Raw genomic sequence first — 17,816 nt, 5'->3', positions numbered from 1 at the left:
AAGAAAGTTCTTTTTTTTTAATTTATTTCAGGCAATGGGGTTGAATGACTTGCCCAAGATCCCATAGCTAGGCAATTATTAAGTGTCTGAGGCTGGATTTGAACTCAGGTTCTCCTGATTCCAGGGCAGACTATCTACTGTAGCCACTGTACTACTTAGCTGCCCCTACAAGGAACTTCTTGAAGGATGTCAAATGTAATGGAAGGGTCCTACTCTCTGACTCAAAGACCATTCAGGTATTCTGAATGCTTTCAATCCCTTCACTACTGTTTAGGGGAGGTGCTTTTTGATTGGTAGCTAAGCCTCAAATAAGAATGTATTATTCAAAAGTCACTAGTTGATCAAGATATTTTCTCTTTGCTGCCAGCTGCAATACAGTGAAACTGATATAGTATAAGTTTCTGGATGAGGAAAGACCTTAGGCTGTCTTCATTGCGATCCAACATGTGACCTGAGAATGTACATCTCTTTTCTTTGCATTTTTGTAAATGTTCTAGCCTTTTTTTAGATGAAAGAATATTAGAGACAATTGTGATTTTCTGAGCTTTGAAAGTCCCTAGTATTGAGGGACCCTCTGAACTTGTTTTCTGGGGTTTTTATATTCTCTAGAAACACTGGACCCAGAATATGCAGGAGGCCCAGAGTGTGTTGAGGATGAAGCCCCCCCCCCCCCCCCTTCTCTGAACTGAAATAAAACCAAACTGAATTCTTGGTATATCCTTGGTATTCGAGACAGGTGCCAGAAACTACTTGGGCAGCTGGGACCTGGTGGGTAAGCTAACCATCCCATCTTCATAGTCTAGCAGTTCTCAAGATAAAAGAATATCATTTTTGCCTTCTCACTTATTCATGTCCCTCTCCCTTTCTTTTGTCTTTCTCCTCTTCAGGAGGTGATGAATCCATTTCCCCTTCTTTACTGCTCTTTTCCTATCTCCCATGCCACCCCCATTTGGGAGAGTATTATTGTTCACTCTTTGTTGCAAATTCACAAAAATGTGAATAAGCTTCTGTGAACTCTTTGTACCTGTATAGGAGTTGCATATGAACATTTTTTCTTATAATAAATCCATTTGCAACATATATCTCATGGATTTATGATACACACACATGCATATGTATATACATTCCATTCCATTTCACATTTATATACAAACACACACATACATATATGTGTGTATTTACACACATATGTATATGTGAACACACACACATATGAACAATAGGAAAAGCAAAACACCAATACCAAAAATTCAGTAATAGGAGTCTCACTCAGGGTTTGCTATCAGTTAAAGGGTGGAGTTACAGAAAATAGGATCAGGAGCCAGATTTAGAGCAGGAGGCAAATCCTAAGGTCCTGCTGAATTTAAAAGTTGAGTTTGTTATGGCAAATCCTTATAGAAACTGCTTAAGTTTGAACCCACTTTCTCTAGGGATCCCCATATTTTTAGGGAGAGTGTGCCCTCAGAAAATGTTGATATTGTATTTCTATCTTTGTTATGTCTTCTCAAAACATAAATATTCATTTGTAAAAAGCTAGTGGATATAAATTGGTTAAGGGATATTGGGGCACTAATCACTGGCCCTTGATATTAGAAATGACACAATAGAATGAGGGCTCAAGTCAATGATATTGGAAAAAGATACTTTTGACTTCTTAGGGATACAACCCTGAAGGGAAGATGCAACCTTGCTAGATTGGGGGATGGTCTGATTTATCAATGGCGGCATTTGGGATAAAAATATTCAGAGTATATTTGGATTATATATGAAAATGGGTGGGGAAAGGTAAAGAATGAAATGATTTGGGGCTGCTTTAGAAATTGTACTTTACAAAAGTGATAACTATCTATATCTTTTTCTATACACAGTTTGAGATATAGCTATGAATATTTTACATATCTAGGGTTACATATGATCTATATGTATATATGTAGAGGATTTCTATATCTACATTTGCATTTATTGACTATATATATATATATATATATATATATATAGACACAAATGCATATGTACATCTTCAAACCTTTCCAAGCTTTGGGCCCTATCCTATGGAAAATAAATATTTGAAGAAATTTGAAAATGTGTTATTGTTAAAGAAAGATTTATAATCTATATTGAGAACCCATCAATAAAAAGGGATTAAGACAGTTTAATAACAAATACAACAAGGAAAAATCAGTGGAAAAATTTAAAGACATGAAATTAGTAGAAGAGAAAATTCTAATACTGGAAGGCAAATCAGAAGGGGCAGAGAGCAAAACAAGATCAAAAGAAAATTCAGTGAGAAAGTTTGAAGGATTTATAAGTACAGATGTTGTAACTTGAAGACAAAGCTCAGAGACATAATTTTAAGAGTTATCACTTTAGCTAGAAAATAAGAAGAAAGAATCTATTATTTTTTAAGAAATAGATCAAAAAATTTCCTAGAAGTTTTAAGATCAAAGAATAGACTATAGATTAATGGAAGTCTCCAAATGATAGCCCTTAGGAGACAGGACTATCAGATTAAGTGCACTCAAACACATTATCATCCAACTCCCAAACCTTTTCTTTGTCCTCACTCTAATTTCTGATTCCCATATCCCTCCTAATTCTCCCATTCCATCACTCCTGCTTTGACCTTACTTTCCTCTCTTTACAGATTTCACCCTGGGGTCAACCAATTTAGCTATGCATTTTACTCTTTTGACTTTCTTGGCTCCCTCTCTTTGTCACCAGTTTGGCTTACCAATTCTCTTCCCTGGATCATTCCCATAATTTACCTTCTCTGCTCACTGTCCTATGCTGCTGAATGCCCCTAGAGAAGGCTGAGCATCCATACTACCTGAGTCCACTAAAAATTCATATTAATACTGACCGTATCCTTCTGGCTGCTTGACATTTTTTTATATATTCCTCTATTTCATTTTTCCTTTAATCTAGCCTTCTGAGGAAGAAGTAACCCTTCTCATTGCCAAGGCCATCGAGACCTTTTTAAAAATAGCTCTCTGCATTTTGGCCCTCCCTGACTTTTTGCTACTCCCAAATACAAAAGTATGAGTGGTCGCACTTAGACATTTTACAAGAGAATTTTGCACGTCCTTTAGAATCATTTAAAGTCCTTTATTTATTTATTTACTTATTTATTTATTTATTTATTTATTTGTTTGTTTGTTTATGCATGAAATTCTGGTAGGTATTGGAATGTACAATTCTATTTCCTAATCTCACACATTTGTTTGGTTTTGTTTTAAACAATGCTAGCTCTAATAAAATCTGTCCATTTTCTGACTGCTATATTATGTAAAATTAGTTGAACTGTGATGAATATCACAATTTACATGTAATTTTTTCCCCTAACGTTTCACCTTATCTGCTACAGTCCTTAACCAGCTTCCTTTGCGGTATGTTTTGGGTTTGACATTTCAAATTATTTTCATCATATAGCTCATTTTCCTGAGAACATAGATCTGAAGGAGACGGAAGGAATTCCATGTAGGGTTCTGCACTTTTACATTATAATCAAAGAGAAATATGTAGATTCTATGGAACCAAAACCAATTCTGAAAATGTGCTTGTCCTAATAAGAAAAAACCATCCAGGGAATAAAATGTACATTTCCATTCTCAAGTTAATCATAACCACTGAGAAACATTGACCTTATCACAATTTCTCCATTCCCATTTTGTATTACATCTTTCCTATATTCACTAGTTTCAGTTTGAAATATTGTTTTTACCAAAGATAGAAAAATCCATTTCCTGTTGAAATGTCCCCCCCACAAGAACTGTACAATTGCTGTGAACATTGACTGATGACTGAGTTGCCCTTTTTACTGAAGTACTCACAAGAAGAATTTAGAACTCAGAACCTGAAACTGGGTATGGTATGAATAATGAAGCTAGTTTAAAGGCAAGTAGGGGTTTCAGACAAATCTTTTGACTTTCTTTTTATTAGTAATGATTATGTTTGAATACTCAAAGCAGGTGGTAAAGCTTTGAGTTACTAAAATGTCCTCATGTGAAGGACTCTAAGAACTATTCAGACATTGTTTTGTTAACCTATATGATATTCAGAAAAATTAGTTGGGTGGCAATTCGCATAATCAGAATTGACCAATGGATAAATTGGGGGCATATCCACACTTTTCTATCAACCCAAGTATTGCTTGACTAATTCAATATTTTCACAAGATAGGAAATACACACACCATCTTCCTTATCAAACCTTTCATTATCTATTCTGTGAACTGCACAGATACACATATACACATACACACATATACATATACACAGAAGTTAAATACCTGGTAGTGTGGGACTGAGAACACTAACAGTTGGGTAGAAAAGGAAAGGCTATATGAAGAAGATAGGACTTGAGTGGCATCTTATAGGAAAAAAGGATTTTGATGGGGTAAGAAGGAATTGCATTCCAAGAATAGGAAATGGCTAATGAGGCACAGAGATAAGGCTAGTTTGACTATATCAGAGTCTACAGGATGTCAATAAGTCAGTTTACTAAAGTGCTTGCTTACAATATGCTAGAAACAGTACTAATGACTAGAGATATAAGGAAACACAAAATTCAGTTCCTTCCCTTGAAGATCTCACAATCCAAAGAAATATTTTATTAAAGGGGAGTATACCCAATGACATTGGAATGATAGGTTGAGGCAAGGTTGTACAGGACTTTAAAAGCTTAAACAAAGCAATTTATGTTTTCTCCTTAATGCAAGAAGACTGCATGGGAATTGAATTCATAGGAGAGAGAATTCAAGATAGGGTGGTCAACAATGTCAAATGCAGTTGTGGTTTATCCTTTGTTTTCAAAAAAGGACCAATAACACCAACAAGTTGCTTATGAATTGGATTTAAGGCAGGCAGAATTATGCAAAGTTGTCAGTCTCAGTCTTTTGTCCAGTCATTGAAGTCCAATGGCAAGACAAAAATCAAGATGAATGGAAATAGCCTGGAATGCAGTGAATGGTCTTGGTGTATTCAGTTTCTGACCAAGCTCTAAGCCACCACTGCTCTTGCCTGAATTGCCTTTGGAGCAAATTGTTCTCATCCACCCATTCCACCTAGAGAAGTCTTCACATACTTGGGGTAGGCATCCCCCTAATTCATCTTCAAAGTAAAAGTCTGTCATTTATCCTCAACCTGGTAAGTTCATCTACTGAGAGACTATTTTACAAGAGTGCAGTTACTGTGCATTCTTCAGCTTCTTGGAGTCTTGGGTGAGAGTTGAATGACGCTGCATATCAAAGTAAGACCTCACACAAGATGTGCCAGTCCTCTTTGAACATCCCATTCACTCCAACAAATGAATAAATAGGTTGAGGATTAGGAGTGAGGAAAGACTGTTAGATTTGACCATTGAAAGATAATTGGGAACTTTGAAAAAGAGCAGTCCTCTCTCTAACATAATAAAGTCAGAAGTCAGCATAAGAGGGATTCAGGAATAATGAAAGGAGATAAAGAGGATGCAATGAGTGTAATGTATGAGTCTGAAATCTTGAACTGGTCAATATCTTATACATGGAAAAAAAGACCAAAAATTTTAAGAACCATCACTATAATTTTCACTTTTCAACCAGTAAAAAGAGAAATAACTAATTAATAAGAGTATCAAATCTTTTCCCAGTTTAACATTGTTCACACTGTTTGACTGAAAGTTCTCAGAGAGACTGTATCAGTTGAATTCATTTTGTGCTAGTGTTCCTAGGACAATGCTAAGTTCATGAGGGCAGGTGAATGTTTTTGAATGATGATGGAGATCAGATGTCCCTAGACTATTTAAATCATAGTGAAATTCTTAAGGGTAACTGTTTTAGACAAGGGTGATGGAAAGGCAATAAAATGACCCTATTGTCTAGACTTCATCTTGTTCTTTCAATATTTCTTATGTTTTCACCAGTTCCAGATGTTGTGCAATAAATTTAATCAAGTTGGTTCCTTTCTCTTCCCTTTGTTGTTCAATCTGGGTAATTTAATTAGTTAACAAGTTTTTAATTAGGCAACATCTAAGTCTCAAATTGCTAAGTTAGAGGGCTATGAAGTAAGGCAAAAACACTGCCCTACCTTCAAAGAGTTCATATTATAATGGAGGAGACAACATGCAACTACTTACATAATAAAAAATATAGATAGAAAGTAGAAGGGAAAGAACTAGCTGTAAGAGTTGGGTTTGTTGTTGGTGGTGGGGTGAGACTGAATTGGATATACTAGGAAAATATTTGAATTTTTAGTTGGGATTTGAACTCAGTTTTAAAGGAAATTAAGGGAAATTCATTGATGTAAGTGATGAGAAAGCATTTCACAATGTTGGACAGCCAGTGCATAGAATGGAGAGATGGCCTGTCATGTGGAAGGAATAGGAAATAGGCCAGTGATACTGTATCATAGAATTCATGAAGAGGACCAAGATTTAAAAAAAGATTAACAAGGTGGAAATAAGCCAGATATGTTGTGAAGGTCTTGAAATTCCCAGTTGAGGCCTTTATAGTTGATAAGTGGTACAGATATTCATCTTTGACTTTAAAGAGTCTCCTGTGTGATCACAGATCATGTTCTGGAAAGGACCAAGCTCCAAGCTCCAAGTAGTCTCAAGGGTCTCAATTCCCCACGTATTGGTTAAATCTCCACTGCACTTTAACTGAGCTTATTAATCTGGAAATGATGATGGAAGTTAAACACCAGGAAGGCAAAAATGCTCTTAAGGGAATAGTTTTATACTATGCCCAAGCATATCCACAACCACCTGCATCAATTTAAAAACAGATTTACCGACACAGGAAGAATTTTCTGCAAGTGTTTCTGTTTGTCATGCTTGTTTACCTCAGCTGGAAAATTGCTGTAGAGCAGTTTAAAGGATGCCTTTTCTTCAGTCATTACTGGGTGGTAATTATTGGCTTTTTTGTTTGAAAGTTGAGACTAAGTTTTTATTTAAGAATCAATCCCAAAGTCCTGTCTCTACATCTAAGAAAAAGAAGAGCCTGGAATTATCAGAAATAGTTTGGGCACATCTTGATGAATGTTGGGCTTGGACTCAGTCTCCATTTGAGGTTGAATCATTGTCTTGTCCATGTATAGCTCCTCATTCGGGACATATTCAAATAAAGACATGACAGATGGAAAACACAATATCCCAATAATGGGAATAAATATGCTGTCAAGATCCATTCTCTCCTCTGTTAACTAATCATCGTTGAATGCACCCCAGTAACTTTCTTGTGGAATCTATTCTTTCCAAACCATCAAGGCAATGTAAGATTCCAGATTCTATCCTTTGAGGGTAGAATTGGACCCTTTTAGCTGTCTTAGTTTCTGGTGTTCTACAGAAGATGAAGGAGACCCCCAGATGCCACAAAAAAGAGGACATCTTTTATTGGTCACAAGAAGAGAATGAACTTCTGGTGATTGGCAACAACCTGATAAGGCACTTGGAAGAGCATTACCAGACTACTGAGGTTGATTTGAAATTATGCAAGTGATGATAATTGAAAATAAACTGGGAATATTTATATTGAAGAAGATAAAACTTAAGGTAGGAATCATAGTTGCCTTCAAACACTTGAAAGGTTGATATGGGGAAGAAGAATCATAAATGTTCTATTTGGCCCCGAAAGGCAGAACTAAAAATGATGATTGGAAATAGCAGAGAAGTGGATTTCAGATTCAGATATGAAAAACAAACAAAGAAACAAACTAATGAATTCTTGACAATCACTATCCAAAGGTAGAGGAGGCTGTCTCAAGTGGTGGGTTTCCCCATCACAGGGCTTCCTGGAGAGGGATTTTCATTTCAGAGGACCTTACTGACTGTGTAGCCACAGGCAAGTCACCTCTCAGCACCAAGACAACTCTCTAAGATTGCTTTGAGTTGTGTAACACTTGTTAATATGCACTGGTTTCTACAATGGGAATCCCTTATATATAGTTAAAGCGGAAAGTCCAAAACATTGAAATGATGAGTCAAAGTGTTGCTAAGCAACAAGGGTCCAACTGAACTTATGCACCACAAATTTATAATGAACAAAATCAATTTGTGACTTTCATCACTAACAGCTGACAACCTAATAGTAGAAGTAGCAGATAGTAGCTATCTTTCCTTGGTTGATGCTTATGAGGGCAGGAATGGCAAAAGGTCACAGTTTCATTTCATATTTTTAAGAAAAGCGAAACAGAGGGAGTCACTCTTGCAGAAGGGTAAACAAACAATTTTTTTAAAAAAGGAATAAACAATATATATATTCTTTAGGACAATATATTTTATTTCACTGTGTGAGAATACAATGGATCATTACAGTTGTTGAATATTGAGAAAAGGACGTGTAATAATTACAAAGGACTACTATGGCTTCCTTAAGAACAAGCCAACCTGGGGGCAGCTAGGTGATGCAGTGGATACAGCATGGACCCTGGTCAGGAGGATCTGAGTTCAAATTCAATCTCAGACACTTTATAATTGCCTAGCTGTGTGACCTTGGGCAAGTCATTTAAACCCCATTGCCTTAAATAATTTTTTTTTTAAAAAGAACAGGTCAAACTTGATTAGTTTTATCAATTTATACTTGCATTTATTTCTCTTTCATTCATTCATGACTACATGCCTTTATTTATTTTTAGCAGATCTACTCATCCAGACATTTCCTATACTAATGAAACCAAAAGTCCAGTATTCTATTCTAGACTTCAGGAAATAATTTGATTAAAAAAAACTTTCTTGCCATTTTTATGAATATTCATAGATAAAGACCATATGATATAATTGGATGGAAAATCTGGTTTAATATCTCAACTCTAAGAGAATTTGTTCATAATTCAATGTTAACTTGATAGTATGTCTGCAATGGAATGCTAGAGGGATCTGTAGTTGGCTCTGTGTTGTTTAATAATTTAATCAATGATTTGCACAAAGACATACTCATAATTTTACAAATAATATAAAATTGAGAAGTATAGATAACATACTGACTGAGAGAGATAGAATTCAAAACAACTTTGATAGGCTGGACTTTTAATTCTAGAAAATTAGACCAAATCCAATAAGATGAATTCACTTTTGTTGAGTCTCTAGAGGTAGAATCAGGAACTGTGAGTGGAAGTTGCAAAGAGACAAATTTGAACTTGATATCAGAAAAAATCCATGTGACCCCAAAACAAGAAACTTCCTTCAGTTGATATTAGTCTTCATCTCCTATCAAACTGCATATAACACTTTGTTTGCAAGTGCTATTTGGATTGTAGCTGTATATATGTGTGTGTGTGTGTGTGTGTGTGTGTGTGTGTGATAGCTACTTGGATAGATTACAAAATCCATGAGGGCAGGGATTGTTTTATACTTTTTACATTTTATTGATTTTTAAAAAAATGATCTTGTGCTTATATCACAATGTTTATTGGCTATATTCCTCTTACTGTCTGTGAGCTTTCCCTTCTGACAAAACAAAAAGAATTACACAAAATCAATAGATAGATCAACCATATCTGATAAAACATGAAATATTCTACAGCTAAGAGACTGTTCTCTAGCTTTAACAAACACTTGCCAAACTATAGGCAGCTAATAAATGTTTGTCAAATTTAAAATATGTATTTAACTCTGCTACAAGACATGATGAGAACATTTAATAATAAGGAGACAGAAATGTGATATTTTGAGGAGGAAGAGATCAATGTAACTAGGGAAGGTTTCATTGGAGAAATGGCATTGGGTCTTCAAAAACAGCAGGAATTTAGGGTAATTCCTTAATTCCTGAGGGCATCCCAGGTTGAGGGCAAAGGGACAGAAGTGCAGAAGAGTGGGGCTTGTTCAGAGTATAACAAGAAAGCATTCTCTCAGTTTTAAAACTTAGATTCTAAGATAAATATTGGCACAGGTTACTAGGGGAAGCTATGGAGTTATTTAATACTGAGAAGTGTTTAAATGTGACCCTGACTGAAGGCTGGAACAGACTATATGACCTCTGTAGATCCCTAGGCTCCTGAATAGTCTATCTTTCTAGAAATGAAAGAAACCCTGGAGAGCAATGCTTGTTACAAGAAATTACTCATTTCACTGAGCATTGTTATCCCAGCAACCAATGGCTGAATTATGGCATACATAATAAGGACTCTCAGGGGCATCTTGAAAAATATAAGTAAAATCTTAAAGGTCAGAGAGTTTTATCCATTAAGTGTGATCTCCTGCAGATGAGTGAGTCTACTTACACATGCTGCTAATATTTTATCTAGAGTTAAGGACCCATTAGCATGTCCATTTGTTAGTATTTGTTTTTCTTCTTCCTGGAACATGAATGGAGTTTGTGTGTGTGTGTGTGTGTGTGTGTGTGTGTGTGTGTGTGTGTGTGTGTGTGTGTGTCTGTGTCTGTGTATATCTGTGTGTGTTTCTTTGTCTCTGTGTCTGTATATGTGTGTGTGTGTGTGTGTGAAAGAGAGAGATACAGACAGAGAGACAGAATTTTTGTCTTAAAATCAATGCATTGTGGTTGATTAACTAAATAATCTCATTAATGATAAGGGATGGAATAAGAGAAGAAAGATATATCCTTAATACTTTTCTATGTTGAAATTTGAAAATACCTTTACATTTATTTTTGGTAAACTATATGAATTGATATCTTAATGGTGGAAAAAATATTCCATGAACCCCGACTATATATTGTTATTGTATAGATAATCTATTGTCTTACAAATGGGTTGTATTTCAGGAGTTAATTTGTAAGTATATATACTTGTCTCTACCAATCTTTAAAAATAAACTTCATTAGCTCCCATCATCCTTTCAAAACTATCATCCTACCTCTCCCCTTCCTCCTAGAAGAACTAGTTGATACTCATTTCCTTCACTTTTTTTCTATTGTTCTATATTATTCTATTTTCCTCTTCTATTCGCTTTCTATACCCTTCTGTGCTGCTAAATTGGCCTCTTCTTTGTTTCTCACACACATAGCCTTCAGTCTTTTATCTCGATGTCTTTGTGCTAGTGGCCTCCCTTCCTCCTCCTTATTTCCTTCCATACAAACTTAAGTTTTGTTATTTCAGATGTGTCTGACTTTTAATGGCCCCATTTGGATTTTCTTGGTAGAGATAATGGAGTTGGTTTGCCATTTCTTTCTCCAACTCATTTTACAGGTAAGGAGACTGAGGCACAAGGGGTTAAGTGACTTGCCTGGGGTTATATAGCTAATAAGTGTCTGAGGCTAGATTTGAATTCAGGGAGATAAGTCACTCTGACTCCACACCCAGCATTCTCTCTATTGAGCCATCTAACTGTTCAAGCATGAGCTTCAAGTGTGATGATTCCCTGACCATTAGTACTTTATCTCACTAACAACCTTGTATTTAAATATTTGGATTAATCATCCATATGCTTAGATAGGTATACCTGATAGATTGCAAACTCCTTAAGGGAAGGACCTCTTTCAGGTTTATCTTGGACTCCCCAGTGCCCAGCAGAGAGTCTGGTACAGAGTAGGCATTTTATGAATGGTTGTTGATTGATGGACTTGATTGATAGGTCAGTTGGGAATCCAGAATGCTTTTTTTCTATATTATTTTTTCATATTATTTCCTATATTACTATATTACACATAGTTTTCCATGTTAGTTCATGGATTTATGTTGGGATTTAATGTTACAGTTAGAAATAGGTAAATATACCAAAACTAAACTACCTGTTTAGTTCCCTACCAATCAAAATTCCAAAAAATTTCTTTAATGAATTAGAAAAAGTTGTAAGTAAATTCGTATGGAGAAATATGAAGTCAAGAATTTCCAGAGATTCAATGAAAAAAAGTGCAAAAGAAGGTGGCCTAGTCCTACCTGATCTAAAATTATATTATAAAGCATCAGTCATCAAAACTGTCTGGTATTGGCTAAGAAATGGAGTGGTAGATCAGTGGAATAGACTAGGTGCAATAGCAGGAAACAATTATAGTAGTCGGCTATTGGGATAAAGATTCTCCAATAAAAACTGCTGGGAAAATTGGAAGTTAGTATGGAAGAAATTTAGATTAGACCAACACCTCACAGCCTATATCAAGATAAGATACACATGGACACAGGATCTAGACATAAAAACAGTATTATAAGCAAACTAAAAGATCAAGGACAAGTTTCCCTGTCAGATCTATGGAAAGGGAAGCAGTTTATGACTAAGGAAGAGATGGAGAACATCACTAAAAACAAACTAGATAATTTTGATTACATTAAATTAAAAGGCTTTTGCACAGATAAAACCACTGTAACCAAGATCAAAAGAAATGTAGTAAACTGGGAAACAATCTTTACAACTAATGTTTCTGACAAAGGACTCATTTCTAAAATATACAGACAACCGAGTCAAATTTTTTAAAAAGAAAAGCCATTCCCCAATTGACAAATGGTCAAAGGATATTCAAAGAAAATTTACAGATGAGGAGATCAAACCAATCCATAGTCATATGAAAAATTGCTTTAAATCACTACTTCTTAGAGAAATGCAAATTAAAGCTTCTCTGAGGTACCACCTCTCACCTCCCAGACTGGCCAATATGACCAGAAATGATAATGATCATTGTTGGAAGGGTTGTGGGAAATCTGGGACACTATTACATTGTTGGTGGAGCTGTGAACTCATACAACCTTTCTGGAGAGCAATTTGGAACAATGCCCAAAGGGCAACAAACATGTGCATACCCTTTGATCCAGCAATACCACTACTGGGTATATACCTTGAAGAGATGATGAAAAAGGGTAAAAACATCACTTGTACAAAAATATTCATAGCAGCCTTGTTTGTGGTGGCAAAGAATTGGAAATCAAGTAAATGTCCTTCAACTGGGGAATGGCTTAGCAAACTATCATATCTCTATCTCTATCTCTATCTCTATCTCTATCTCTATCTCTATCTCTATCTCTATCTCTATCTCTATCTCTATCTCTATCTATCTCTATCTCTATCTGTCTCTATCTCTATCATCTCTATCTCTTTCTCTATCTCTATCTACATCTACATCTACATCATCTATATCTATATCTACACACACACACAGACACACACACACACACATATATATATATATATATATATATATATATATATATATATATATGTCATGGAATACTACTGATCTGATCTATTAGAAACTAGGAGGGATGGGAATTCAGGAAATCCTGGAGGGACTTGCATGAACTGATGCTGAGTGAGATGAGCAGAACCAGAAAAGCATTGTATACCTTAACAGCAACATGGAAGCGATGATCAACCTTGATGGATTCGCTCATTCCATCAGTGCAACAATCAGGGACAATTTGGGGCTATCTGCAATGGAAAATACCATCTATATCCAGAGAAACAACTATTATTCTTACCTTTAATTTAGGGGAAAAAAAACTGCTATCTTATTGTCTGATCTTGCTATCTGTTATACTTTATGTTTCTTCCTTAAGGATGTGATTTCTCTTTCATCACATTCAATTTGATCAGCGTATACCATGGAAGCAATATAAAGTCTAATGGACTGCCTTCTGTCAGGTGTCAGCGGAGGGAAGTAAGATTAGGGGAAAAATTGTAAAACTCAAAATAAATAAAAACTTAAAAAAATAAATAGGTAAATAGTGCTAGGGTATTGCTGATCAGTAAGTAAACAGTAAAAATAGTAAAATATAGTAAAATCAGCAAAATAGTAAAATGTAGTAAAAATAGTGAAAAATAGTAAAAATTAAGTAATTTTTAAAATATATATATCTTAAATGTTGGAGCTTGAGGCAAAACATGTTTGATCAGTGGAAATAGCTAAGACTTTTGTGAAGAATCTGAAGGGGAGAATAAAACATGTTTGATCAGTGGAAATAGCTAAGACTTTTGTGAAGAATCTGAAGGGGAGAATATTAAGAGATGGTAAAAGGGTTAAGCAAGGTCAGTAACCATAAAAGGAAAAACATATACACAATGAATAAGCCATTATTAGGTGCTTGTTGTCAGTTTTATCTGACCTATAATATGTGATGAGTTTTTGGAGAAATCACCTAAGGTAAGTTCTCACATGGAAGTCAGAAGGAAGGATGCAAGGACACTGAAAGTGTCTCTGAAGAACTTTGGTATCAATAGTGAGGACATGGGAGACACTGGCCCAGGACCACCTAGCATGGTGTGACCACATCAAAGGAGGAAGTCTGCACTATGAGCGAAGCAGAGTTGCAGGAATTCAAAAGAAACAGCAGATGCACAAATTGAGTGACATTTCCATTTCACATGTTCATATGCACAATTTGACCCTGACCTATGACAGAGCCACATTGGTCTGATGAGTCCCAGCTGGGCACATTGTACCTTGAACCCAAAACTGTGATGTCATTTTGGTTCTTTTAGAGTATGAAGGATAAAACATCAGCATTATATCCCAGGCATTGTTCTAAAAGAGGTAAAAGCTCAGTGTTAAAGAGCTCATATTTTAATTGGAGAGACAATATGCAAATAATTATGTATATATAAAGGATATATATTATATAAATGAAGGGTATTGGGAGCATATGAGAAGAACTAGTATATGTCTCCTATAGGTGGTGGACTTTCAGCTCATTTTTGAAGGAAGCTAAGTTAACCCAGAGAAGCAGGGCAAGAGGGAAAACATCCCAGACTTGGAGACAGTCAGGACAGATGCTCACAATAGACAGAGCATCATATTTGTGGATCAGCAAGTAAGCTCGTGTAGCTCAATCATAGTGTACCTGGAAGGGATTGAAATGTAAGGGGCAGGTTTTATTATTTAAAAAATAAACCCCTAATTTTAAAGCCAGAAAATATTTCTCTTGTGATCAATGAAGCCTTATTTTTAAAAGTGAAGTCTCATAATCTGTGGTAGAGAGGAAGCAAAAACAAAGGAGAATCCACTTTCCAAGTCTTGCCTAGGACACACTAATACCTTGTTCAACCTGTGCTTCAATGACATTAAAGGTTGATGGCCTCATTCTCCATTATACCTAATTTCACTTTGAAACATATGGCTTTCCTTCTCCTACCACCAGCCCAACTCTTATGATAACCAGTAGTCCCTGTAATTAGGTTATTTTAAAACTCATAAATGGAATGTAGAGAGGGTAGTGATCTGTAGAGGGCAGGAAGAGGAGGGAGACAGGGAGAGAAATGGGTGAAGATAAAGAGAGCAAGGGAGGAAGGTGGAAAGATTGATTTTTCTGTGATAATTAGGCAAGAGTTTGGAGAAAGACGTGGGGGCTTCTTGGGATTGATATTAGCTTTTCCAAATTTGAACATTATCTCAGGTGAAGTGAAATGATAATTCAATATGAAGACTTTCTTTCTTTTCTTAAATTGCATGTAAACCATAAAATGCTCAGTCACAAAATAGGGAAAACTTTGTAGTAATAATTTGATGTGTTATATGAACACTTTCAGGTTCGTACATTGCTTTTCATTCATTATCTTAGTTGAATCCTTATAAACCATTCTGTGAGACAGAACTGTTACTATACTCATTTTACAGATGAACCTCATAGGGCTAGGTGACTTGTCAAGATCCACAAGGTAGTAATTGTCTGAGGAATAATCGAAACCAGGTTTTCCTAATTCCAATTCTATGTAAACCTCTATGCTACTTCATATAGATAATGCTCGGTTCATGAGGGATTTGTCTAAAAGACTAGGTGAACTGAGGGGAGAGAGAGAGAGAGAGAGAGAGAGAGAGAGAGAGAGAGAGAGAGAGAGAGAGAGAGAGAGAGAGAGAGAGAGAGAGACATCAACAGAGAAAAAGAGTTGAGAGAGAATGATGATAAGTCTGTCTTTACTGAACAATTCACTTCCTTCATTTCCTCAGCATTAATTCACACACAAGCATAGTGAAGTGATTTTGCTATTCAAGTTTTGTATTTATATCTCCTAGAGACACTTTACCTGAAATAACCTTTTCTCTCCTATTGTATGGTACTTTTATACACTCTGCCAGTCTATTTTCTACAAATCCTCTTTACTTATATATCATTGTTTCTTAACTAGGCTGCATTCTTTTCACTATATTATTTTATTTCAGAGGTCAAGCAATTATCCAGTCTTCTCGCTCATGTATAATATATACATTATGTATGCTGTGGCCACCAAAGGAGGTTTTATGTTACTTCTTGACTGATTCACCTTGTTCTGTTTCTTCCATGAAGGACTTTATATTTAAGGTAGATTTGCTAAGCAGTTTTTTTCCCTTATCCATTTTTCTGACTCCATATCTATGACCATAAATAAAAGTCACTATTCTCACCATCAACCCTATTTTGTCCTTCCAATTTAATTCTGATGTCCTTTGTTTTAAAAAATTGTTCTTTTTACCACTTTCACCATTAATTTTTTTACCATTTTTACCATTAATTTTATAATTTTCTGTAAATAGAATCAGTAGTAGTTTTGGGGAAGGGAAAAAAGAAAGACTAAATTACTAAGTTCCCACATCCCCTAAAAGTTTTCTTTTCCTAATTTCTTCCCTGCTTCTGTCCTCAGAAAGAATTCCTAGTTCCAGAGTGAAAAAAATGGGTTAATTTTTGGTGGCTTGTGAATTTAGATGATGGTGCAGGGGAGAGGGTTTGAGAAGGGAGAAAAGGAAAATTATAGAGGGGAGGGGAGAGGGTTTAGTAATGGATAGGAACTTAGCGATCATCTAGAGAACCATCTTTGTTTCATAGATGAGGAAACTGAGGGATAAGGTGATTCAACCTAAGTCATATAGGTAGTAAAAGGACTGGAATTGTAACCCATATCTTCTGACTACTTTAATGCTCTTTCCCCAGGCAAAGCAGTCATAGGTCTTAGGCCAGGTGAGGGCTAATTTATTCTTCTATTAAAGCTTTGTACTTCCCTACTGACAGCTGAACCAGTCTATTTAGGAACATTTTTTTTCCCTGTGGAAGATCAATATTTTTGGTCAGGGCTTTGTAGGATTGAGACACCCACAGAAATGCCTCAATTGTTTTAGCCCTTATGGACCTGCTAGTGCTTTTGCTAACCAGTAGTAATTAGGTTATTTTTTTTGCTCATAAATGGAATGAATAATCACTAAAGGATAGGAAAAAAGGGAAAAGGGGAGGGGGCAGAATAGGAACAAGAAAACTTACTTTGCCTGGGAAGTCAAGTAGCAGGTCATGTGTTTTAAACTTCATAAATATTTCAGAATGTGTTGGCTGGAAATTCATTGAATTCTGGGACACCACGAAGTGATAAAACTGAAGCATTAAAGTCATGTTCTTTCCTTGGATTAGGTTATCATTAAGCAGTTGAGACACATTAAACCCGTATAGTGGGGGAACCACTCCAGTCTTCACAATGAGGGAGCAAAAGAAGGTCAAAGAGGTAAAAGTTCTTTCCAGATGTCTCAGGGTAGTCAAGCCATTTAGGATTCAGGACTAATGCAGTCATATCTTCTACAAGCTGCATCCACATTCTATTTGCAGTTACAAGGAGAAACATCCAAATGCTATTTCAGCATATTGCTAATTAGGACGCTACCCCAGGCTAGTGCAGATTAATCTCCTCAGATATGCTTACTGTATATGGTAATCATGATTAATTAGCACACAGTATTGGTTTGGAATGAGAGCATTTGGGGGGAAATGTTGCCTTGTTTGTCTCCCATCGGGTATGCAACTGAAAAACTTCCAGCTGAGACAACCTTTAGCACAGCTCCTACTAGCTCATCCTAATAGGTTCCAGGGTGATAGGTGATCTAGAGATGATAAATAGACAACCAATAATATCTTTTCAATTACCCTTGTAAGCTGCTATTTAGAGACCACAAGGATATAGAATCAAGGCAATGGTGCTATAGAAGCAGGGGAGGGGGTGATGCTTAA

Source organism: Macrotis lagotis, chromosome 3 (genome assembly GCF_037893015.1).
Source record: "Macrotis lagotis isolate mMagLag1 chromosome 3, bilby.v1.9.chrom.fasta, whole genome shotgun sequence".
In the NCBI taxonomy this organism is placed as follows: domain Eukaryota; kingdom Metazoa; phylum Chordata; class Mammalia; order Peramelemorphia; family Peramelidae; genus Macrotis; species Macrotis lagotis.
Note: the sequence above shows the minus strand (reverse complement) of the source record.